The sequence below is a fragment of the Euprymna scolopes genome, chromosome 2 (genome assembly GCF_053919585.1).
Source record: "Euprymna scolopes isolate OS-2025 chromosome 2, ASM5391958v1, whole genome shotgun sequence".
NCBI lineage: Eukaryota > Metazoa > Mollusca > Cephalopoda > Sepiida > Sepiolidae > Euprymna > Euprymna scolopes.
The window spans coordinates 127,320,339-127,346,797 of record NC_136483.1 but is presented as its reverse complement, the minus strand read 5'-3'; the positions used below and the strand labels follow the sequence as shown (position 1 = coordinate 127,346,797).

Sequence of the window (26,459 nt, the reverse complement as noted above, 5' to 3'; positions counted from 1 at the left end):
AAATCAGCGAATTTATTCAATTTTTGTCATAAAAACGATTGTTTTATTAATATTGCTAAGAAAACATGTTCTACTTCATAATCATACATAAATTATGTCTGTAGTATGTAAATAAATTTTTTATGACAAAATTTATTAATTATTTGCTGTTTTTGAATTTTTTCATTATCGTTTTGTTTTGCAATTTAAAAAGAATCCAATAATCCTTTTTTATATAAAAATATATTGACAATTTACTGATTTAAAATATTTCAATCGTTTTTTTTTTAATTAAAAAAATTTAAAATCAATTTAATAAATAATCACTTTTTACAAAATTTGACAATATTTATTGATATAATTGGATGATCTAAAATTTTTCTTCCAATGTTTTATATGCAATTCATTTTATTTCTTCAGTCAAAAAATTATAATCAATATAATATACGTTTTTATAATGAGAAAATTTATAAATATTTAAAATCTTAAAAAGTGCAACAAAATGCCAATTACATTTTTATTAGTGCATAAGGCACATCTGATTGAGTGTAAATAAAATATTATTTCTTTTTAATTCTAGTATCTTCCTTTTTATAGTTTAATATTAATAGTTTTTGGTAAAATTATTTACCAGTTAAACATTTTGTTGAACATTTTTCCGTTGAGGCAGACATCTTTTTCAAGAAAATACCTAACTTTTTAAAATTATATTTATCAACAACATTATATTTATCAACAACATTAACAACAACAGAAATAATAGCATTATATTATTATATAGAACGTGCTAAGGATCACATAAAAAGTATCACATAATGCAATATTTACAAAAAATATTAAAAATTTCTGTGTTTAAAAGATTCATAGGAGTGCCATCGTTCGCCTGCGGGGATGCAGTTACAAACCCATACTATGCTGAGGTAGTGGTTGGATCTTAAGGGAGAAGGCCAGCACTAATGCTTTTGCTATTTCGATTGGATATATGGCCTGATTTTTCTCAATTATTTGTTCCTTTTATATTTTTCAAAAGAAATGCCAATATTATTGGACATTTTGGAATAAAAATTTAAATTATAAGAAATATTAGTGTAACTGATATTATTCCACTTGTTATTATTATTCTTAACAATTCAAGTATAATGCCCAAAATAAACTTTAATAAAAGTGTGCACAATAGCTTACATTGGAATTTGTGCACATTTTTTTTTTGTATTGAAATTCATAATTTCAGAATTCGCTGAGGATTGTAATTTTCAAATATAAATCTATTTATTTGAACACACAAATATTTCATTGCAGTAGGAAAAGTTCTAGTGACTTTTTCCAAGTGCTCAGTATTTTATTGACATTCATTACAATGTTCGTGAATTGAAGAGTCAGTTTTGAGCAAAGTTTTGAATTTGTGTGTAAATAGTTTTTTTTTAACTCTAGTATCTTCCTTTTTAAAGTGTAATATTGATCAATAGTTTCAGTAAAATAATTCTCCGGTTAAACATTTTATTGCACATTTATCTGTTGAAGCAGAAACCTTTCTCCAATTGAATTATAATGATTCAACAATGCAAGGGATGCAGTTACAACCCCATGCCATGCCGAGGTGATGGTTGAATGTTAGGAGAAAGTCACCACTAATTTTTTTTTCTATTTAGATTGGATATATGACCTGTTTTTTGTCAAATTTTTATTTCCTTCATAATTTTTCAAAAAAAAAAAATGCCCACAATGTTGGACATTTCGGAAGGAAAATTGACATTATTAGAAATGTTGGTGTGGCTGACAATATTCCACTTGTTATTATTTCTAACAATGCAAGTATAATGCCCAAAATTGATTTTATTCAAAGTGTGCAGAATAGCTGATTTTACTTTGAAATTTGGGACAAAAAAATATTTTTTATCCAAATTTTCATCCCAAACAAGGCACAGTGCCACTTTGAAGTAGGGGGCTACTATCAGGGACAGAAGTTGCACGGGTATTATAAAAGGAGATGAGTAGCAAGATATTTGTTCACATTACACTTGAACTTCTGCATGTCAGTAGAGTTGGGAAAGCAGAATCCCGGAAGCAAATTTCAAAGTTTAGCAGTTCTAGAGAAGAAACTATTGGAGTAGAAGGCTTTCTTATACCTAGAGATCTCTACTGTGAATTGGGTGGGATTTAGCTGCTTGTTGGGTTTGCCGGGGATATTGACATCGAGGGGGTACAAGTGTTTGTAGTTCGTCAGAGCATTCACAATGAAAGTACTTGTAGAACAGGCAGAGGGATGCAACATTTTGTCGATCGGACAGAGGCTGAAGCCTAGATGACAGTTCACGACCTATCAGGTTGGCAACTCTCTTTTGAATCCTGTCAAGAAGTGAGAGACAAGTAGCAGATGCACCAGTCCAAATGTGACAACAGTACTCCATACATGGGCGAATGGTGACCTTATAGAGGTACATGATACTTTCAGGCATAAGTAGTTTTCTAGTGCAGTAGAGAGAGCTCACCTTCTTCGCAGCAGCCTTGGCAATGCTCTCAATGGATCTATTCCAGTTCTTGTTCCCTGTAAATGTTAGGCTGAAGAGTTTAAAGGAAGTACTTTCGGGTAATGTGTTCTTGGCCATTGCGATTGGTGGTAGAAAAGGTTTCTTGTAATTATTGAAGGAAACAAGCTTAGTGTTGGCAGCATTGAATGTGACCATCCATTTTTGTCACCAGTCCACTACAGATTGGAGGTCATCCTCTTGTGTTTCTGCCATTTCCTTAGATATGTGTTCATTTATTTTCCCTCATGCCTGCTATAGAGTGTGGTGTCATCAGCAAATATACGCATCTCAGAAACAATTTTATCAGAGATGTCATTTATGAATATCAAGAATAATAAAGGTCCAAGGATAGATCCCTGAGGTACTCCCGCATTTATATCTTATTGTTTAGATGTACGACCATCAAGGACAACCTGGATTTTTCTCTTACTTAAGAAGGATTTAATTACATTATGTATTCTTCCAATGATACCATATGATCTAATTTTTCTTAAAAGACCATCATGCCATACCCTGTCAAAAGCCTTAGATATATCAAGGGCTACCGCTCTACCCTCTCCTATTTTGTCCAGTGAATGGTATATATATGTTCAGAGATTACAGTTAGGATATCTGCTGTGGAACAGGCTTGCCTAAATCCATATTAATTGTCGGTCAGGAGTTTAGCAGCTATAAGGTGATGGACTAGAGCCTGATTATTTAAGGACTCAAATATTTTGGCGAAAAGCGAGAGAAAGCTAATGGGGCGATAATTTAATGGGTCAGTTCTTTCACCAGAATTCTTGAAAACTAGTACTATAGAAGCGGTTTTCCAACAGTCAGGAAAACAAGATTCGTTGAGGTATTTGTTGCAAAATTTGGAGAGAACTGGAGCAACATCAGCAAAGCATTTTTTTAATATCACAGCCAGGATGAGATCGGGTCCACATGCTTTTGAGGTGTCTTGGTTTGTTATGATACTTTGTACCTGAGAAGGGGTGATTTTCAAATCATTGTGTGGCGCCTGTCTGCAAAGGAAAGTCAGGGAGGGAATGGTGTGCCGGGTTCAATGTGGAGTTAGAGGCAAACCGACTGGCAAGCAGGTTAGCCTTCTTGGTTGTTGTGCAAACAACCTCATGATTGTTTGATAGTGGAGGAATCGTTGACTGCTCATTATTTACTACTCTGTTGTAGATTTTCCAAAAATCACGGGTTCCTAATTTCTGTGCTTCGATGCGTTTTCTGGTGGTTTCAGTGTATTCTGTCTTAGCTGTCGCTATTTCTCTCTTACAATTACTTCTAGCTTCTATATTCTTCTGTCTATTTGAACTGGACTTATGTCGGTTGAATCTGTGGTACGCATGCTGCCTTTGAGCAATTAGAAGTAAACCATTGGGGAGAGCAGGGCTTGCTATAGAATTTCCGTGTGGGAACATGTGCTTCAACTGCTGTTTTGAAACATTCAGTGGTTTCATTTGCGAACTGTTCAGCTGGAAGAGAAAAGATATTTCCCCATGGGGCATCTCTGATGAGATCCCTGATAGCTTCCCAGCCAGTCTTTTTGTAATACCTCATTGTTTTGAGTAGTGGGTCTTCAGTTTTGGGTCGAGAATTCAGGGCGATTTCTACCATTATCACAGCATGATCAGCATTCCCGAGTGGGCTGTGGGCATTGTTGTACAATCATAGGGAACTGTGGTCAGAAACAGATCTAAAAGTGAGGCATGTTGATCTTACTGGTCTGGGAAACGTGTCGGAAATGTAACCGTCTGTGATAGGGAATGAGATATAGAGAAGCTATATGTTGTGCTACCAGCTGTGTCTGTGTAAGTAGAGAATCCAAGCCAGTTACTGTGGTGGACATTAAAGTCACCAAATACATGTACTTGTGCGCTAGTATCGAGGAAGAGTGCTATATCTATGCTGTCAGAGACTTTGTTTATTAAGGTGCAGTCTTGGGTTGAGGGAGAGTGGTAGAGAAAATGCAAGGAGCTAATATTATGTTGCATGTTTAGTCTGAAGCACATAAAGGCCTGGTCGTCTGATTCTAGTTTACTTTCTCTAGTCAGGGGGGGGGGGTGTTACTTATATAGACTCCAAGTCCGTGCATATGTCTGTCTTATTTCTTGCGGCAGAGTGGGAGATAACCAGGCATGTTAAAATGGTTAGAGGAAATGGAGGAGTGTAGGTTAGTTTCACTTAATGCTAAGATATTCGGGGTGTTTTCTAGGAGAAATGCTTCAATATCATCTAAGTTAGTTCTAAGCCTGTGGATATTCGTAAATGCAAGCCTCAAAGGAGTAGGCACGTTGGTTTTCTTTTTGTTTTTTTCAGTTTGGTCCTGGTTTAAACATAATTTTTGATTGAACTGTCATTCGATTTTATTTAATTTAAAAAGTTTTAGTTAAGTTGAGTGAGGAGTGCTGGACGAGTGGTTGTGCAGAATATCAGACATGCAATACAAGTAGACAATCAGCTGTCTTTGCCTACAGAAATGTGGCCTCAGGAAAGCCCACCGGGGATGAGTGCAGGGTCCCTTTCCATGTATGACATGGCACTACAAACATCCCGATATTGTACAACAGCAGCCAGGAACTGTCAAACCGGTACTCACAACCCATCAAACAAAAGTCAGCCCAGTCCAACTGTACCGGCATATATGGTACTGAAGCACCCCCAGTCCAGTTTAGGGGGATGGGATGTTGCGGGAGTGGGGAAAACAGCGTTCTTTGCCCTAGTCAGGAAACAAGGTCGACCACTAGGTGATTCTGTCAAGTCCCTGTGATAGCGCCTCTACGCCTGGCTAATAGGCAAAGGAGGAGTATGAAAGCCAGGAGATAGACAGAGCCTATCTCCTCCTTAAGCAGTTTAGGTTTGGCCAACCAGTAACTGTTTGAGTCACCAACTCTAGGAAAGTTGTTGTACAGGACTGAAAAGACCTCCCTCCCCTAGGTTTAGATTCAGAGTTTTCCTTCTCCTAGATGGATGACCTGGGAAGACCTACGAGTCCATCAGCACCGAGAGGGTTTGTCCTGCGCTTGGGTCCTAAACCAGGTATTTCTGCGACCCCGCATGTGTAGTTAATATTAATTGGTTATTTAGTAGGTTATATATCTACTGGAAAGTTACACTCCTTGAAGTGATTAAAAAGGATATTGCTATGCTTTCATTGTTAATGGAAGAGGGAATAGGTAAGAATTCATGCAGTGGAAGCAATTAAATTTGCAACAGGATGAGAAAGAGAGAGAGAGAGAGAGAGAGAGAGAAGTTAATGTATGATTTAATTGTAAGTAAGTTTAATTCCACAATGTGAATGCGGTATTATGGTGAATGGTGGCAGCCAAGAATATTCTTCAAAGTTCTAGAGATCGTTTAGAAAGACCCTGCCTCCATACCCCCTCTTACTTATTCAATACACTTACAGTAGATTTATATTTTATTTAATGTGTAGGAAACAGATTGCGAGCAGACATATTTTGGGGAAAACATTGGTTTTCTAAAATTTTTCTTTCAGTTGGTTTTATCATTTATTGCAAAGGTCTTTAAAAAAAAATTGGTAAATGTTTACTTTAACTACAACAGAACACCGACCAATAAAATTTGGTGTTTTATAGGTTTTTAGTGTTGCTGACGACGAATCTGATATTCAAACCCATCGCAAATTTACTGTTTGCATGGTATTAACCCCTGAACCCTCGCACTGTTTTGTGCCATATCACCACTTTCATTTATGCTATTCTTACATGATGCGTTTGTGCGTGCACGTGCATAGTAAAGTGACTTGTCACATCGCGGAAGAATTTTTTAGCAGACATTTGAAATAAGAAAGTTTTAAAAAACAAAAAAATGTGGTTCTTTTTTCTCTGTTACGTAGTTTTTGATGCTTTTTAATTGATCTAAAAAATAAATTTTTACGAGCGGTTTAACAAACATTTTTAGTTTTTGTTTTTATTTTGGAGGGGGATATTCAATTATAGTGTAGGGAAACGTGTGACTTACCTAACTAGCACGTGTGCATAATTCAACAGGTCGGTCGTGGAATGAAATGAATGAAGAAGAACAAAAATAGCTGCCTTATCTCTTTATATGCCTGCGATGTGACCACCCGATATGCAAATTAGATGCTCCTGGTTGGAGATAAAAGAGGGTTGATTTTTTACAGGGATGTTCATTTTGAAGTGGGATTTCGAAGAAATAATTTGAATTAGCAGAAGTTCTTTTCGAATTGAGAGAAGGTGCGTTACGTATACAAAAGTTTGGAAGTTGGAAGTTTGGACAACAGTGTCATCCTTACCCAGGAAGTATTGGTGTGACGGACAGAAGAAATAACACTCCAGTTATTGAATTGTATATAGAACTTGTACAACATTTAATTTCTGCAGTTTAAAGTTTTTCCCTAAGTAACGTTCCACATCATCCGCACTCCCACCCCAATTTACCGCTTTTCCATAATTAACGTGCCAACATACGCGGAGCAGAAGAGCTGTTCAATTTTTCACAAAATTCTGTTTACATTAGGGGTGGAGGTGTTAGAAATTTCAGAATGCAAGGGCGATAACTGCTAGATTGTTCCAATCACGCGATTATTTTGACCAATGAAATTGCATTGTTTCAGTTGCTGCGGAGGATTCAGGAATTAGCGGGAATATTGTGTTTCTTCAAATAGATTTCCATTCCGTGTCGAGCAAAGCAGATGCATGGTGTCTCGCTCCGTGCCAAATGAACTATAAGGCAGGGTTCTATTCTATTTGTTATCTCCGCTCACTTAAATGCGGATACAAGCCTGAGGCAAAAATGTTTTATGGACTAATTACATCCATCATCATTGCCCGCAGGAGGGCATCCTTTATTATGGAACATCAATCGCAATGTGCGTTGTTCTTATTTGACCAGTCTGGAAGGATTTCGAAAACCCTCAACCACTTCTACGAGCGGCCGAATTCAACCAGCATCTTCCACAGAAGAAAACTACCTACACCTTTCGAGGCATAAACTACCCGCCATTTGGCCGAAGCTAAAGAGGTGCACTCTTTTGCAAATATGGACTCATTTTACCTTTCTTGTAAATAAAATATTCTTGGGATTTAAGGTGAGCCTTTGTTGCTTTTCTGAGTGTCTCTTTCATTCTGCCAAAGGCAAAAACGAGTAAGAGAAATTCTTACACCGGGGCAGTGGGGGACAGGTGGTATCGTGCGTGACACCACCCATACATTTTAATAAGAACTGCTCGCACATAGCATTAACGAATACTGTGATATGGTGCAAAATAGTGCGAGGGTCCAGGGGTTAATACCATGCAAACGGTAAATTTGCAACAGATTTGAATATCAGATTCGTTACCAGTGACCCAGAAAACCTACCCCAAAAAAATTTTACTGGTTGGTGTTCTGTTGTAGTTAAAAATTTGGTAAATGTTTACTTTAACTACAACAGACTACCGACTAAAACAATTTGGTTATTTAAAGTAAACAATTACCAAAATTCTTTTTTTAAAACTCCGAAGACCCCCTACCAAAAAAAAATTTGGTACTGGTCGAGGTAAGAGTTCCCTGCCGAAAACCCTAAAAAAACAATGACTTCTCCCCACGCAGGCGCAAAGGACATGTTTTAGTTGCCATAGTAACAAAACGATCCTTAATTTTTATCGACATTGTTTTACTGTTTATGAATATTGAAATAAAATACATTACTATACATTTATTAATAATATCTCACTTTTAATCACTCTTATCGACTTTTTTAAAACTTTTTTTTTACTTTATAAAGATTATAAAAAAATTGTTTAGTTACTTTTCTTTTTCGTTTATGGGTTTGTATTAGTGTACACATAGATTCGAAAAAGTTGTCAAAAAACAAATATATAAAAAATAAATGTTATCAAAGGCAAGATAATTTACTTTTCTACCAAACTGGATATATTTTTCGTGTTTTTATTCAATGTATCATATTTATTCAGCTCGAAACCCATACAGTGTTTACCGATGTATTGGAACATTCAAGATGGCGTCTTATTCTCTCTTTAACACGGTAAGTGTGGGAAAAGATGTTATAAATAAAAAACTGGATAAAATACTGTTAAAAACTCGCTCAATATATGTTACCGTGACATAGGTTGACATATATTCGGCGGGTTTTTAATAGTATTTTGTATAGTTTTTTATTCATAACACCTTTTTCCATACTTACGGTGTTAAAGAGGGTGTGAGACGCCATCTTGAATTTTCGAATACATCGGTAAAGACTATGTTTTTCGAGCTGAATAAATATGTTACATTGAATTAAAACACAAAAAATATATCCAGTTTGGTAGAAAAGTAAATTATCTTGCCTTTGATAACATTTATCTGTTATATATTTGTTTTTTGACAACTTTTTCGAATCTATGTGTACAGTAATACAAACCCTAAATGTATTATTCTATCATCATTTTGTGGTACTAGTGCACTTATTGATCCGTGCTGAAATAACGTTATTATTTAAAAAGCCATTCTTAACACGGGGAGGGTGTTTTGTACCTATTCTCTACTTTAACCTTACAATTGAATAAAAAAACATTAAACTTTAAGCTTAGAAATACGATTTAAAATATAGCGCGGATCATAAGTGCAAAGTGCACTGGCACCCATTTTCTTATTAATAAATGTTTAGTAATTATTTTTCTTTTAATATTCATAAACAGTAAAAAACGTCGTCATTTAAAAAGAAAATGCTATTTAAAAAAGAAAATAACATTGATTAAACGTAAGTAAGTTTATTATTCTATCACCATTTTGTGGTAAGTAAATTTCAAGAACCGCCGACAGATGTCGTTTTTCAGCCAAAGAACCGGGGTCGATAACTATTGTTGTAATGAAAAATAAAAGTTTCATTCAACACACAAAACTAAAAACACATAAGAAATGAAAAAAGTTAGGAAATTATTTTAATATTCATTTTAAGAAAATGCTATTAAAAAAGAAAAAGTCGATAAAAGTGAGACAAACAGTAAAACGTAGTCATTTAAAACAGAAAAGAAAAAGTCGATAAAAGTGAGTAAAACAGTAAAAAAAAAAAGAAGATATTATTAACAAATGTGTAGTAATGTCTTTTATTTCAATATAAGAATAATTTCAATATTTCATATATATAATATTTCAATATAAGAAAAGAAAAAGTCGATAAAATTGACACATAAACAGTAAAAACAAAAAAAGAAGATATTAATAAATGTGTAGTAATGTATTTTATTTCAATATTCATAAACATTAACGTTGTCATTTAAAAAGAAAATGCTATTAAAAAGTAAAAAAAAAGTTTTAAAAAAGTCGATAAAAGTGATTAAAAGTGAGATATTATTAATAAATGTGTAGTAATGTATTTTATTTCAATATTCATAAACAATAAAACAATGTCGATAAAAATTAAGGATCGTTTTGTTACTATGGCAACTAAAACATGTCCTTTGCGCCTGCGTGGGGAGAAGTCATTGTTTTTTGAGGGTGTTCGGCAGGGAACTCTTACCGCGACCAGTACCAAAAATTTTGTAAAACTTTTCTAATCGTTTTTGATTAAACCTTTTTTAAGGAAAAAAAAAAAAAAAATTCGAAAACTTGCGGGAAATTTATTCACTGAGTCCCGTGAAGGTTATCCCACGTGGTTCATGTTAATAAGCCTAGAAAAATCAGGACATGAAAAAATAAAGACAAGGAAATACTTTTAAGAATAAAAAAATATTGACATTTTATTGAGGGAAAAGAAAGCATAAGGGTTGGGGAAAGAAGGCAGCAAAGCTGCAAAGTTCAATTATTGAGAAAAAAGTTTATATGTTCAATTTACAAGAGAAAATACAGTTTATATGTTCACCAATTCGACTGCCAAAAAATGTCCTTATGGCAAGCACTAAAGGCTTAATTAACACTAGAGAGAGAGTACAGAAATAAGAGAAAATTAGAATAAGAGAACTTACTGCGTAAAATAATGATTTCGTTTTTTTTTAACCTTTCTTTTTTTATCTTTATATATATGTGTGTGAGTCCTTTTTTTTTACATATATATTTTCTTCACGCCACTCCAAATCGATCTGTCCTCACTTCAGTGACAGAATCCTTGAAAGTTCTTTTGAAAATAATCCTTGCATTTGAAAACTCAATGTTGTTTGGTAAAACCTTCGTTCGTCCTTCTTGTCAGATGAAATTCTCACTGGTTACAACATGGAAAGACATTTCGGTTTCCACACGCCGACATTTAATCGCATCTCGTGCGTCCAGTTTATAGATCAATTCTTCTTAGAATTGATTCTTTCTTTTCTTTTCGAGTCAACCAACTTGATTCGACTCTTACTGAAACTCATTATTCATTCCTATGAACAATGAAATAACTTTTACTATTTTTAAGACTTGAATGTCTGAGTAGGATCAGAGCTCGTAACTTGCGTGTTACCCTCGTGGAATCTCTGTCCAAAACTGACTTTCGCTCGGCTCTCTAGTGCACTTGTTGAATTTTCGCGGGAAAAATATCTCTTAGTAGAATCAATTGTGGCGTGATTCTTTCAGCAGCAGCAGCTCGTTAAAAAGACGTAAAGTTAAAGAAGGAAAGAAGGGAGGAAAGATAAAAGATAACGACGAAAAGAAGGAAGAAATTAAATTTCTGACACTCTCCCGAACAAAAAAAGAAAAAGAGAAAAGAAAAAAGGTGGACATATTCCAACTAACACCAGAGATAATCAGGATTTCTCTCTTTAACTGATCTCTGATGTCTAACAGGTCTAGACTGATCCTCACAAACTGATTCCACAACATTTTCACCTTCAGGCAAATCATCACCTTGATCTGCAGCAGGGGCTTGGAAAGAATGAGTTATAGAAAGTTCCAACGGGAATAAATGTTTTATTGAATGCTCTTGCAACGTATCACCTCTTTTAATCAAGGCAGATCTCACCAATCCGTCGGAACCTTGGGTCAGTTTCATCACCCTGCCCAAACTCCAGTGAGGTCTAGACTTAAAACCTTTTATCAACACTAAATCATTCACCTTTATCTTGTTATCAAAACTAGACTAGTACAAATCACTAGATAACTCTCTCAAACTCATCAAGTACTGTTCATACCACATAGACCTGAACTTATTCAAAATGGATTCTCGATATTTTAAACTATCGATTAAATCTGACCTACTAGGAGGTTCAATAGAAGACATCTCTTCATCAAAATTCAGAAACACAGCACTTCCAGGATATGAACGTAGGAACGCGTTGGGAGTAATAACTTCCAAACCATTATCGTCAGAACAGCGATAGGTCAAAGATCTATCATTGATTGATCTCTGTATGTCCGACAACACAGTCAGCAACTGAAAATAGTTTAATCTACCTCTTCCCACAACTTTGAACAAACAATTCTTCACAGTTTTGCTTTCCCACATAGCTCCGAACCATGCAGAATATAAGGGGATAGTATGATGCTTTATACTACACGTATCAAGACTTCCTCCAAATTCATCCGCCAACAATACCCTCTTCACTATATCACAACCCGCGACAAAGGATAAGGCATTATCAGAGTAGATGTGTGTAGGTACACCATACAAATTAAATAATCTGAAAAAGGCTAATACTACAGAGTAAGTAGACACATCCGGCAACAATTCCAGATGAACTGCTCTCACACTAAAACACGTGAAAACAAGTATGTACATTTTTCTGACAGCTTTACCCTCACTCACCCACAGATGACCTGTAAAATCAATACCCGTATGTACAAAGGGCCTGACTAAGTTTACACGGTGCCTGGGCAGATTGGTGACCTTAGGATATCTAAAGGACAGCGAATTGTATCTTTTACAAGTGGCACAATCAGCCAGAACAGTCTTCACAGCCTGCCTAGCTTTAGGAATCCAAAATCCAGCATTGCACAATCTTTCAAGAGTCGCAGCAATGCCCAAATGCTTACACCTGACATGAAAATCCCTTATAAACAATGTAGTAACATGGCTAGACTTGGGTAACAGTACAAGATGTTTCACCTCATCCGAAAAATAGAGGCAACCATCAATTCGTCCACGACAACGAATTATATTTCTTTCATCTAAAAATAGATTGTCCTTGGCTATCAGCCTAGGCACTTCCTTCTCACTTGAGTTCAACAAGAAATTCCTCTCTTCCCTGAAGAACTGGTTCTGTACGAATATGACCAAGTACAGCTTGGCCCTGACCAAAGGGTCAACATCCTTAACTTTTTTCAATGAATTTAAAAACCATAGCCAGAATCCTGATAACCCTAGAGAGAACGGAAAATCTTTCCAACTTTATCACAGGCACAACATCAGTCTCCACCTCACAGCCAGTGTATGCCGTGGTCAACTCCCGACTCTTCTCACTAAGGCAAGCCAAAGTGTACTCCGGCCATTCCAGGCAATTCCCCCGCAACCATACAGGGCCGCTTAACCAAAAGTCCTTCTCTTTAGTAAATTTGTCTAGAGGAACACCTCTTGTTACCAGATCAGCTGGATTCTCTACAGTATTCACATATCTAAACTTGATCATATAACCCTTATCTGTCAGTTCGTCAACCATAGACTTGATATCTTTCAATCGGTTTCTCGTAAACTGACACTTGGTGTTGATGGTTTCCGACAATAACCACGACAACACTACTTGTGCGTCGACAGCCACTATGATTTCCTTGAACAAATTCGGGAACATCTTAACCAAAATAATTACATGTTTAATGCCCAAAAATACAGCCAACAATTCCAACGTAGGAAGGGTTCTCTTGACAGAGGGAGCCACTTTAGCTTTTGCAAAAAATAAGTTAGCCCTTCCTCGTTGGTCCGTAAGCATGGTTCGAAGCATCACAGAACATGATCAAGATTACCGGCAAATCAGTTTGAACCGAACATCTATTAAAACCAATGTTTTGAATGTCCTTAAGACTCTTTTGAAAACTATTCCAAAGAGATAATATATCATTAGGAATTGCTTGGTCCCAGCCTATACCTAACTTCCATACTTGGCTCAACATGATTTTTCCCTTTATAGTAATAGGCAACACAAGACCCAACGGGTCAAAGATCGAAGAATTCACAGACAACATGTCTCTTTTAGTTGAGACTACTCTCTCAACACCTCCGCTACTTAATTTCATTTCATCCAACATCGGATCATACATATAGCCCAAGACTTTCTCACACACCATTCTGTGAGAGGAACCATTGTTGTCCAACTGTATACGTTGCGAAACTATTTCGCTGTTACTGCTACAAGTTTTCAATTCGAAGCCACCCTTTTCCATGGTAGTTACTGCTTCCACATATAACTTCAGCAATTCAGACTGCGACTGGTGTGTTTTAACCAGATTATCGACATAGAAGTTATTCAACAGCATGTCACGGCAGGGTCCTGCGGCATGTTTTTCTACATGATATTTCACTATATAACACAAAATGAACGGGCTGGACACAAATCCAAAGATCAAAGTGCTGTACCTGAAACAGACCAGCTCGTCCTCTAACTTCAAAAAGAAGCAGAAACGATTCTTGTCAAATTCGTTCTTCAATTTGACCATCAAAAACGCTTTTCTAATGTCCGCTAATAGAACCAACGTATCGGTTCGGAATTTGAACAAAAGCTCCAGCATATCAGTGTACAGGTTCACACCCGTATAGGCGCAATCATTGAGGGACGGCTTACCACCCGTTCTCAATGACCAATTGAACACAGGCCTTATTTTTGTTGTGCACTGTGATTCAGTTTTGTAGACAGGACGATGGGGTATCCAGGTGTACTTGGCAAATTCTGAAGGAGGCACATGAATTCTCTCAATTATGCCTTCGTTCTCCTGATCAAGAAATACTTTGCAATAATCAGAGTACAGATTTTTGTCAGACAATTTATTTACTACTTTGTCTAAGACAGCTAATGCCACATTATAACTAGACGGAACTTCGTTCAACTTATCTAGGTTCCAAGGTAAACTTACATAGTAGCTTCCGTCACGATATTCAATAGACGAACGAAAATCTGCTATTTTTATTTTATCGTAGCTACTGCATACCTCATCTGTAACACCCAATGTTTCGAGATTGAACATATTCTCTATGGTCCTATCCACTGCCGCTTCATCAAAACAACTCCAAGGATCCAAATGATTCGATTTAGGCTCCAAAACAAAGTATACATGAGTAACATTGCACGACGAAAATTTCCCTACGACTCGATTGTAATTCAAGCCAGCCTGCTCCCGCACAGAACAACAGGATTTGAAGTCCGAAACGTCTCCAAACAAAATCATTCCCTGAGACGAACTAAATGCAAATCCGTCTTTAAATTGGGTTAGCTGCAAGGGGCCCAAAAACTTGATTACATCAATACCAATCAGACCATGGACTGGCAGCATGTCGTTTTTCATACACGAGAAATCAGCAGCCAATTTCACCTCGTCCTTTCTCAAGTCAGATATCACACCACCTAATCCTTCAATTTTAAAGGACAGGTCTAAGTGTTCATTCAACAAGAATAAAACTTGCCTTGATTCATCCTGAAATTTCACACGGAGATCTATCTCCTGCAGGTCTCTTACTTTATTACCCAAAAAGGTCTTTATAAGAAATCTGCGACTTTTCATGGGTGAGGACATGGAAATCTTTCTTACAAGTCCTTTGCAGAGGTAAGATCTCTCACTGCCGGTATCTACCAAACAGTTAAAGGACACATCCTTGCCCCCCACATTAACCGAAATGTTAACTACAGGTAATAAGGACGAGCTACTGGTCATCCAACAAGCGTTAGAAGAAACAGTAGGCTTGACCGCCATGGGACACATAACGCTACGGTGCCCAGGTCTATTGCAAGACCAACACAGCTCAGACTCCCTTCCATTGCAAGGACAGTCTTTTTCCCCATGGAGATGGCTGATGCATCTAGAACAAATCACTAACTCGTTACACCTTCTCAACTTGTCCTTAAACGTTGGATAGGATTTACACATATGAGCCTTGTGATCATTACTTTTACAAAAACAACATCTATATTTGACTTTAGATGTCTTGACGTGGAAATTCTCCAACGTGGAGGGTCTTTTATCTGGTAAGGAAGGTTTAAACTTGTTATTAGACCTTTTTACAGAGAAGTCTGGTCTACGACTCCCAGGATCATATTTACAGAGCTCAAGAGTTCTAATAATATCAGTACAGTTATCCAAAATCTACTCCAGAGAAGGGTAATTATTGTTCACTTTGTGCACTAATTCTGTTCTAAAGGTAACGGGTAATTTACCGAATACGATATGACCCAACAATCGATTTCCCGGGGTACCGCATTCCAGAAAATCAATACTGAAGGAATTCTTCAATTCGTATGCCTGTGTCTTCACGTCAGTCAAGAATTTTTTCACGTCCAAATTACTATACAAACGATCAGTATTCAACAAGGACGAGAAAATTGAGTCCACAACACAACTCTCATCTAGGAACTCGTTAGAAAGCAACTCTAATGCAATCTCGTAATTTTCGTCCGATACCGATAAGTGTTTAACAATCTGAAAGGCGTAACCCGTGAGATGGTTTTTCAACACGACCAATCTCAACAAGTCACTATCCAAACTGGATACACAGTTCAGGAACTCCCGGTGAAAATTTAAAAAGGCTAGCTTATCTGTCTCTAAGTCCCTATCATTGAATTTAGGACAGACGATAGAAGGGGTAATATTTACACCCTTGACTTTATCACTCTTCTTCAAACAGGTCTCCGATTCTTCAACTTTGGCAGGTCTCAATCCAGCCAATTTCTCCAGAGCTTGTAATCTAAACAAGGCACAATCCTTGGAGAAAGTTTCCACAATGTCTTCTTCGACATTATCATTTAAATAAATATCGACTAACTGTTCTTCCAACAATGCCGCGTTCGACAAGTATTCTTCAACCTGATTTTTACATAAAGAATATTTGTCCTCTCCCACTTCACGAGATGATTCTATCGCTTCTAGCACTACAAGTATTTTATTCTTATTAATTTTCAACTTCTTCAACAGAACATCCTTTGGCGTCGCAGTCATTTTATTTTCAACTAATTCTCACTTAACTTATCAATACTTGAGATAAAGAGAGAGAGAGCTACCACATAATCTATGACGTCACTCAAAATGGCGCCAACAGTTACCAATCAAGCCAACAAGACAAGATGGCGCGCACAGAAAGCCCGCCAAAAAAGAATGATGCAACAACCAAAAGAACTAAGACTATCCCAAAATGGGAAATAATATCTAGAAAAAAAGGACAGGCAGATACAGTCTGGTGAACATAATATGAAGAATAAGTTAACAGCTTGAGCAGAACCAGCCCTAAATTATTTCCAATAAAGGGATAATCCTATATAACGTTTCTCAAGCTTTTGACAGAAGAAATGGTATCTCCCCAAATCTTGTCCGATAGGAGGAAAATAACCATTTCAGGTAAGAACACTGCCAACAACTAAAGCACATAGCAACATCCGTAATCTCGGCTTAGGTGAAATTATTTCTTAACAGGGTTCGTAAATTTTTTGGCAGAATGCGGGAAATTTATTCACTGAGTCCCGTGAAGGTTATCCCACGTGGTTCATGTTAATAAGCCTAGAAAAATCAGGACATGAAAAAATAAAGACAAGGAAATACTTTTAAGAATAAAAAAATATTGACATTTTATTGAGGGAAAAGAAAGCATAAGGGTTGGGGAAAGAAGGCAGCAAAGCTGCAAAGTTCAATTATTGAGAAAAAAGTTTATATGTTCAATTTACAAGAGAAAATACAGTTTATATGTTCACCAATTCGACTGCCAAAAAATGTCCTTATGGCAAGCACTAAAGGCTTAATTAACACTAGAGAGAGAGTACAGAAATAAGAGAAAATTAGAATAAGAGAACTTACTGCGTAAAATAATGATTTCGTTTTTTTTTAACCTTTCTTTTTTTATCTTTATATATATGTGTGTGAGTCCTTTTTTTTTACATATATATTTTCTTCACGCCACTCCAAATCGATCTGTCCTCACTTCAGTGACAGAATCCTTGAAAGTTCTTTTGAAAATAATCCTTGCATTTGAAAACTCAATGTTGTTTGGTAAAACCTTCGTTCGTCCTTCTTGTCAGATGAAATTCTCACTGGTTACAACATGGAAAGACATTTCGGTTTCCACACGCCGACATTTAATCGCATCTCGTGCGTCCAGTTTATAGATCAATTCTTCTTAGAATTGATTCTTTCTTTTCTTTTCGAGTCAACCAACTTGATTCGACTCTTACTGAAACTCATTATTCATTCCTATGAACAATGAAATAACTTTTACTATTTTTAAGACTTGAATGTCTGAGTAGGATCAGAGCTCGTAACTTGCGTGTTACCCTCGTGGAATCTCTGTCCAAAACTGACTTTCGCTCGGCTCTCTAGTGCACTTGTTGAATTTTCGCGGGAAAAATATCTCTTAGTAGAATCAATTGTGGCGTGATTCTTTCAGCAGCAGCAGCTCGTTAAAAAGACGTAAAGTTAAAGAAGGAAAGAAGGGAGGAAAGATAAAAGACAACGACGAAAAGAAGGAAGAAATTAAATTTCTGACAAACTAACGCCAAAGTTAAGGGGCTTCCATTTTTTAAAAAGGAGAAAAAAAAAAAAAGCAAAAAAGTTTTCCTGACAAATTTCAATGAAAAAAATTATAAGTAATTTTGCGACGGGTTTGTCAGCAACCCTGCAAACCTTTAAATAACCAAATTATATTGATCGGTAAGTCTGTTGTAGTTAAAGTAAACATTTACCAATTAATTTTTTAAATTTTATTTACGCAAGATTACTATAACCTATTTGGTTTTTATTTTATAAATTGTATAATGTGTGCATGTGTGTATGTGTTAATTTCGGTAGGAAGTGGGGATGGAAGGACGAAAGAAATGTGAAAAAATAAATAAGAACAGTGATCCTCTCCTCCGCCTAAAAATCTAAGGCAGATTCAACTCCAACCTTCCTTACACACAAGTTAGCAGTTTCCTCGCTCACCCCTCTCTCTCTCTCTCTCTCTCTCTCTCTCTCTCTCTTCAATTCTACCAAGCAGTCAATCTCAATCTGACGCTGTTAGAAATAAAGAATAGCAGACAGGTATTAAATGTTATGTATAGTAGTATGAATATATATATTAGCCTGAGTGCCCGGCTTTGCTCAGTTGTATGTTTAGCAATAATAAAAAAGTGTTAGTAGGTAGATCCGTGGATCTTCTCAGATCATCTGGTTGGGAGAAGAAAAAAATCTAATATTAAGCCTGTGCTACTGACATGCTCACACATTTTGGCACAAAACAACTCGGAGAAGAAGGCCTCCTTAGTCCTAGTTGACAACATCTCTAGTTGGGGATGTAATGTTTTGAAGGGTTTAGTATAAGAACAGAACAAAAAGAGAAATATGAAATACGACAGGATTTATTGACTCCTCTTACAGCCCGTGTGGGCCTCGATTAGATTACATTTCTTTGTCTCTCATTCCAAAAGAGTTCAATAAGAGGAAAGAGGGTTAACAGTCCAAGGGAGGTAATTCCGATTATTCCACAGGGGACTCCAACGCATTTCTGGTTTGCAAACCAAAATGCTTAAGGAGTAGATAGGCTCTACCTGTTGCCTGGTTTCCATGTTCCTTCTTTGCTTATTAGCCAGGCACAGAGGTGCGATCACAGGGACTCAGCAGAGACACCCAGTGCTTGGCCTTGTTTACTGAATAGGACAATGAAAACTGTTCCCCACTCCAGGCTCATTCCCTTACCCTAAAATTGGGCATCTCGGAAGTGCTTAATTGTCCACACGATTAGACTGGACCGTTCTTCTCTCACAGGTTTGAGGGTACCAGTTTGATAGTTTGTCTGGCTGCTGTATTCCACCTGACAGTATAGGAGCCCTAACTCTTTGGTAGTGCTTAGATCAGCTGCTCTATCATCAGTTGACTAATATCAGGATGGTTGCAGTGCCATGTCACACATGGAAAGAGATCCTTCACCCATCTCTGGTCGGCTTTTCTCAAGACTGCAATCCTGTAAATGAAAAGTCGGCTGATGGTCTACTTGTGTTGCATATTTGGCATTATGCACATCCACTTTGTCCAACACCTCTCTAAAATTGAAACTAATAAAATGACAAGCAAAAAACACAAATTCAAACAACCACTTTGCCTTTATCACAAATATTTATGAATTTTGAACTAACTTAGACGATGTAGAATCATTTTTCCTAGCAAACTTTCCCAGATACTTTAATGCTAAGTAAAACTAACCTACATTCCTTCATCCCCTCTAACCCTAACTTTGACATGTCTGGTTATCACCCACTTTGCCTTAAGGACTTAGACACATGCACTGACTTGAAGTCTATATTCAATACACCCTCCTCCCCTTGACTCGAGAACCAAAACTAAAATCAGATGACCAGGCCTTCATATGCTTTAGACTTAACCTGTAACATCGCGTTTGTAGCAACCCCCCCCCTACTGAACTATACTCTCTGGCGGATCAATGCTTACCTGTAAGTTCTTCGGCCATAGACTGGCCAATCGACAGGCAGGGCGCATTGATCCTACTGTCCCCAAAAAGAGTGCAAGGGACATCCAACAGTCAGCACAGAGCCGCGAGCGAAGACACACCTTCCTCTCCTCCTCACTCAACACCGACAGTCCGACTTAGACCTGACTCAATAACTTCGAGCTCCACCACTATTATCCCATTGAATAAATACTTGCAAATGTTTAATGTTAAAAGGAGTTTGTCGTTTTTATCGAGGGTTCTAAAAGATAAATAATTAGCTGGGGTACAACTACCCCACTAAAAATGGTGACCTGACGGAACGCTCCTCGTTAAAAAAAAAAAAAAAAAAAAACTTCTCAAACAAAAAAGAATATTTTTTAAAGAGAACGTACAAACTTCCTTCCAAACATTTGCAAAAACAAAAAGAAATTACGGAGAGCACTCAAAACAAACAAAAACTACAGACTGAAAGAAGAAATAATATTTCATTTATATATATATATATAATTCTTCAAAGGTATTCGCACAAAAAGAAACAGAATTTTTTTTACCAACCAAAGAAAACAAAAAAACGGACAATTCTTTGCGTGTTAAAAAAATCCCATGTGGCCCCTCCCGCACCTCCGAAACGCACATACACGTCAAAAGTATCGGCGTCAAAGTGTCTGCGGCTTACAAACGAGGGAAACTAAAAAAAAAAAAGCGGCCTGATATTCTCCATAGAGAATATTTTAATAAAAAAAAAAGAAAAAAAAAAAGACATTTCAAAAAGAAAGCACTTTAAGAACCGATAATTAACGTTCCCGTAGGATATTCTTTCTTTTAGAATAACTCTATTTAACCTCATAATTTTCGCAAAGAAAGAAGCCTATTTAAAAAAAACAAAAAAAAAAAAACGAAATCATCTTCCAAAAATCAAGTACTTATCACCGAAAACCATTCAACAACACCGGACATTTTGTTCCCCCACGGAAAAATAAAAAAACATCCCCGCCGGACACATTCATACAGTTCAAACACCACGTGTCATATTATTACATATGTGTGCTGATGATAGCTCGTATGTTCTAGGGATTTACCAGCACCCACATGTAATAAAATTAAAACAAAAGAAAAAGATTTAATGAAAAAGAAATTTATTAAAAAATAAATTAACAAGAAAAAAGAAAAAGATTATTATTTTTTGAAGGGCGAACTCGCTAATAAAATTGTCTCCCTTAGATTATAAAGAAAGTATTTCTTTATGTATTGTGTTTTGAAATGTTTGCTCTATACGTAATATGTGCTTTTCGGTCAACAAACTCAAAGAATAAATAAAAACTTTACCAGAATCCAAACAGCAGTTCTTCCTTCAGTGAGATTTTTGTTTTTTACGGCCGTTATGAGGAAGCCGGAATTCGGACGTTGGTTGCCTATGTGTACATCCCAAAAATATGTCACAAACTGACTTTACCCACCAATAGCGTTTCTTTTATATGAGTTTTGAAAGGAACTTCCTGGAACGTTCTAGAGACTCCAAAAAGAACAAAAAGGCGTTCTACGCCTTTTTATATTTATAGACGCCGATTATTATTTATGTTTATGAATAACGACATTCTAGAAACGTCTTTATGTTTTAATTAATATATCAATAAACATTTTTATATATTATAAGAAATATTTATATATTTCTTAATCCAATCATAGGAGAAAATATGTTCTCCTATGACACTCCCCCCCCTTCAAGGTAAAAGTTTAGATATCTAGATATCAAAACTTTTAATTTCACAAGGCTGGCTATGGTCTGGTACCTGGAAAAAATGAATGTGAAAGCAAACAAAGAAAATGTCAATATCAATAAATATACAAGGTACTGAAAGTTTTTAGTCAATGTTCCTTCTTCTTCTTTTTGTAAGTGAGAAATATGGAAGTATTACAATAGATGAATATGTATTTGTACAGTTTGTTAATTTGTATAAATTTTGTGTTAGATATGTAATACTTGAGTGTGTGAATTTATTTTGTTTTCTAATGGTTTTTTTTTTTTGTGTGAAAAGAAACAAGGTTATGCTCTAGATAGAGCATCGGCGATAATGTTGTCACTACCTTTTATGTGTTCGATTATAATATTGTACTCCTGTAAAAGAAGAGTCCATCTCATTAGTCTTTGGTTCTTATTAATCATTTTGTTTAGGAAAGTCAGTGGGTTGTGATCAGTGCGAACTAAAATAGGCTGCACAGTCACATTAATGTAAAAGTCAAAATGCTGTATAGCTGATAGTAAGGCCAAGCACTCTTTTTCAATGGTGGAATAATTTTTTTGGTAGACATTGAATTTTTTTGAAAAATAACCAATAGTTTTTTCAAAGCCATGCTCATCTTCTTGAGTGAGAATTCCACCCATACCCACATCACTGGCATCAACCTGTAATTTAAATTGTTTGGTGAAATCCGGTGTTGATATGGCTGGACTTTCAATAAGAGTTGATTTTATCTTATTGAAAGCATTATGGCAGGAATCAGTCCAATTATATTTTGTAGCCTTTTTTAAAAGATTGGTGAGTGGACTTGCTATTGTGGAAAAGTTTTTGCAGAATCTCCTATAAAATCCTGCCATACCTAGAAATCTCATAAGTTGTTTTTTATTGGTTGGGGCAGGGTATTTTTTTATAGCGTCCACTTTTGCTGAGATGGGTTTCACTTGTCCCTGACCCACAATATGCCCCAAGTATTCGACTTTTGCCTGGCAGAAATCAGTTTTGTTGAGATTGATACACAGGTTGTTAGTTTGTAATTTTCTGAAAAATTGGGTTAAAATTTTTAAATGTTCCTCCCATGTATTGCTGTGAACGATAACATCGTCGATATAAACCTCACATCCGTCAAGATCCTGTAATATGGAATGCATCATTCTTTGAAAAGTTGCTGGTGCATTTTTCAATCCGAACGGCATAACCTTGTATTGGTACAAACCATCTGGTGTGACGAATGCGGAAATATGTTTGGCTTCGTTGGTTAAAGGTACTTGCCAATAACCTTTCATCAAGTCAAACTTGCTGACATATTTTGATTTTCCAATTGAATCTATACAATCTGCAATTCTAGGAATTGGATAAGCGTCAGTCCTGCTGATTTCATTGACTTTACGAAAGTCTGTGACAAATCTGTAACTTCCATCGGGTTTAGGCACGAGGATGCATGGTGAACTCCACTCACTGTTGCTTGGTTCTATAATGTCGTTTTCCAGCATATATTTAATTTCTTTTCTCAGACTTTGGAGCTTGATGGGATTTAGTCGATAGAAATGTTGTTTTATGGGCTTTGCATTGCCCACGAAGACATTATGTATTGCTGCTGTAGTTTTCCTAGGAACATCTGGAAAAAGATCTTTGAATCTATTGACCAAAGCACATACATCTTTTCTGTTTTCATAAGATAAATGTATAAGTTTGTTGTTTAGATTGTGTAGGATTTCAGAGTTGTTTAATTTACTGTAATGACCTATTTCTTTTTCTTTAAGAAAAGTTTTTTCAGTGTCTGAAGATGTTTTGCTTGTGTCAATATCTGAAATAGTTTTCAAAGTAAAAACTGGCCGTGTTGTTGCTGTAGCATTTCTACTTAAGTAAGGTTTTAACATGTTGATGTGGCATAACCTATTTTTCTTTCTCCTATCTGGGGTGTGTATAATGTAATTTACATCATTCATTTTTTCTTTTATGACATAAGGTCCAAAATATTTTGCCTGTAAACAATTAGATGGAAATGGTAAGAATACTAGTACTTTATCTCCTATTTGGAAAGTACGGTGTTTACTGTTTTTATCATATCTAGTTTTCATTCTAGCCTGAGAATTTTGCAAGTTTTCTTGTGCTAATGTGAAAGCCGAATATAATTTTTCTTTAAATTTGGAAATATAATCTAGGAGATGCAGATCGTTCCGCTTTGTAAGCCATTTTTCTTCTAGAAGTTTTAAAGGACCTCTTACTGTATGACCGAAAACGAGTTCAAACGGACTAAAACCAAGCAATTCTTGGACTGCTTCTCTTGCTGCGAACAAAACAAAATGAACTCCATCATCCCAATCTTTTTTATATTCGAAGCAGAATTTTTGTATCATAGACTTGAGTGTTTGATGGAAACGTTCTAGAACTCCCTGTGATTCTGGATGGTAACTACTAGATCGATATTGTGTTATATACATTTCATCCATCACTTGTTTAAATAGACCAGACATGAAGTTTGAGCCTTGGTCTGTTTGAATGGATAATGGGATCCCGACTAAGCAGAAGAACTTAGTTAAGGCTTTCACTATAGTTCTTGTCTTAATATTCCTTAGCGGAATTGCCTCCGGAAAGCGGGTAGATGCACACATGATTGTTAGCAGATAGATGTTACCTGTTTTTGTTTTAGGGAGAGGACCAACACAATCAACTAGCACTCTACTAAAAGGTTCACCGAAAGCTGGAATAGGTTTTAGAGGTGCGGGAGGAATTTTCTGGTTTGGTTTCCCGACCATCTGACAAGTGTGGCAAGAGTTACAAAAAGCGATTACATCTTGTTTCAATTTCGGCCAGTAAAAATGTTGTAATATTTTGTCATGTGTCTTATTTATACCTAGATGGCCTGACATAGGGGTATTATGAGCTATATTGAGAATTTCCTCTCTGTAAACTTTTGGGATCACTATTTGGTGTATTATCCTCCATTCTTCAGTTAGACTAGCATCTAATGGTCTCCATTTTCTCATGAGGATGCCATATGTCATATAGAAACATTCTCGTTCTTTTTCTGCGTCTTCTAATGGAAGTGCCTTATTTTTTAAAAGACATATTTCGTTATCGTTTTGTTGTTCTTTTATAAGATTATTTTGTATTTCTCCTGTGGTGTTTCCATTACGTACAGTGCTAATATCTAAATGTTTATTTTTATTATTTAATTTTTCTAGGTCGTGCGCTATGAATGTTTCGTTTAATTTTAATAAAGTGTCTTGTAATGAAGTGTTGTGATTTTCTAGCAGTTGTTTATTTTTTCTAGCTCGAGTGAGCACACATATTGGATATAAGTTGTTATCTTCTTCATTTGTGTCTGTTAGATCTATATTATCTGTCATAATCGGATTTGTTATAACTTTACCGTTTGCTAGATCATTCCCTAAGATTAAGGAAACACCTTTTACTGGTAGGGTGGGAAGAACCCCAACTACAACAAAACCGTTTATGTAGCTAGATTGTAAATATATTTTATGTAGAGGTATTTTTGTAGAATTTAAGTCGATACCTTGTAATAGGACGTATTCTCCCATGAAGGTAGAATTGGATAGATGTAAAATGTCTTTTTGTAAAAGTGTTTGGGACGCCCCTATGTCTCTTAGGATTTGTATAGGAGTAGTGTTATTAATGTCACCTGTGGAAACGCAGCCATCGGATAGGAATGGTTTATAAGTTTGCATGATCGAATCTGTATTATTTTTAAATTCATTTGAACTCTGGAGAGATGAGTGAGGGAAAGAATTGATTTTTCTTGTGTTTGCGAATGCGTGGGGTTTGTAGTTTCTATTGGATTCGTTATCTCTTTTTCTTATTCTGCATTCAGATATCAGGTGATTGCGTCTACCACAGTAAGTACATTTAACTATAGAATCAGTTGGGAAAGGGTTTTGTCTGTTATGAATGTTATTATTGCGAGAAAAATTATGAGTTTGAGACCTTATTGAGGATTTATTATAAGAGTAACCATCTAAATGCTTATGGGACAGGTTTGTGTTTTCGTAACGTTTTCGTAAAGTTACCTTATGAGTATCTGCGAGTATCGCAGCATCATTTATGTTTGTAATATCTTTTTCGTCTAGGTACAATTGTGTGTCTTTGTCGACACATCTGCTAAATTTCTCTAATAATATTAGTTGTGTTAATTTCTCAAAGTCGCCATTTACCGTTTTTGCTCTAAGCCATAGATGAAATAAGTCCGTTTTTTGTCTGGCGAATTCAACGAAAGTTTGATTTTCAAATTTTTTAAAATTCCTGAATTTTAACCTGTACTCTTCGGGAATCAATTCGTACGCATTTAGTATGACAGTTTTGATAGTTTCATAATCTGAGGAATCCTCATTGTCTAATGCAGAATATATATCGGCAGCTCGTCCTTTTAATACCGATTGTAAAAGAGCTGGCCAATATTCATACGGCCATCCTAACGTTATTGCTATTTTTTGAAAATGAAGGAAATAATTCTCTACTCTTGCTTCATTAAAATGTGGTACGAGTTTTATATTTCGTCCTACGTCGAAGGATGAATTAATTGGTGAGGAATTTATGTTTCTGGATTGCAATTCCAGCTTCATTTTTTCTAATTCTATTCTTTGCAATTCCATTCTTTCATTACTTTCTATTTCTAATTTTTTAACTTCCAATTGTAGCCGTAGAGTACTGTCCTGTATTTTTGAACTATGAGGGTCTAACAAATTTATTTCTATGAGTTTTGCCTCGATTATATTTT

The 26,459-nt window shown here is 36.0% G+C and overlaps 1 protein-coding gene across 3 annotated transcripts in view; it reads right to left on the bottom strand.

The window, feature by feature from the left end:
* LOC145295982 (E3 ubiquitin-protein ligase RNF123-like) overlaps window positions 1–26,459 on the bottom strand; it is a 911,347-nt gene that overhangs the window by 201,903 nt on the left and 682,985 nt on the right. The window lies entirely within an intron of this gene.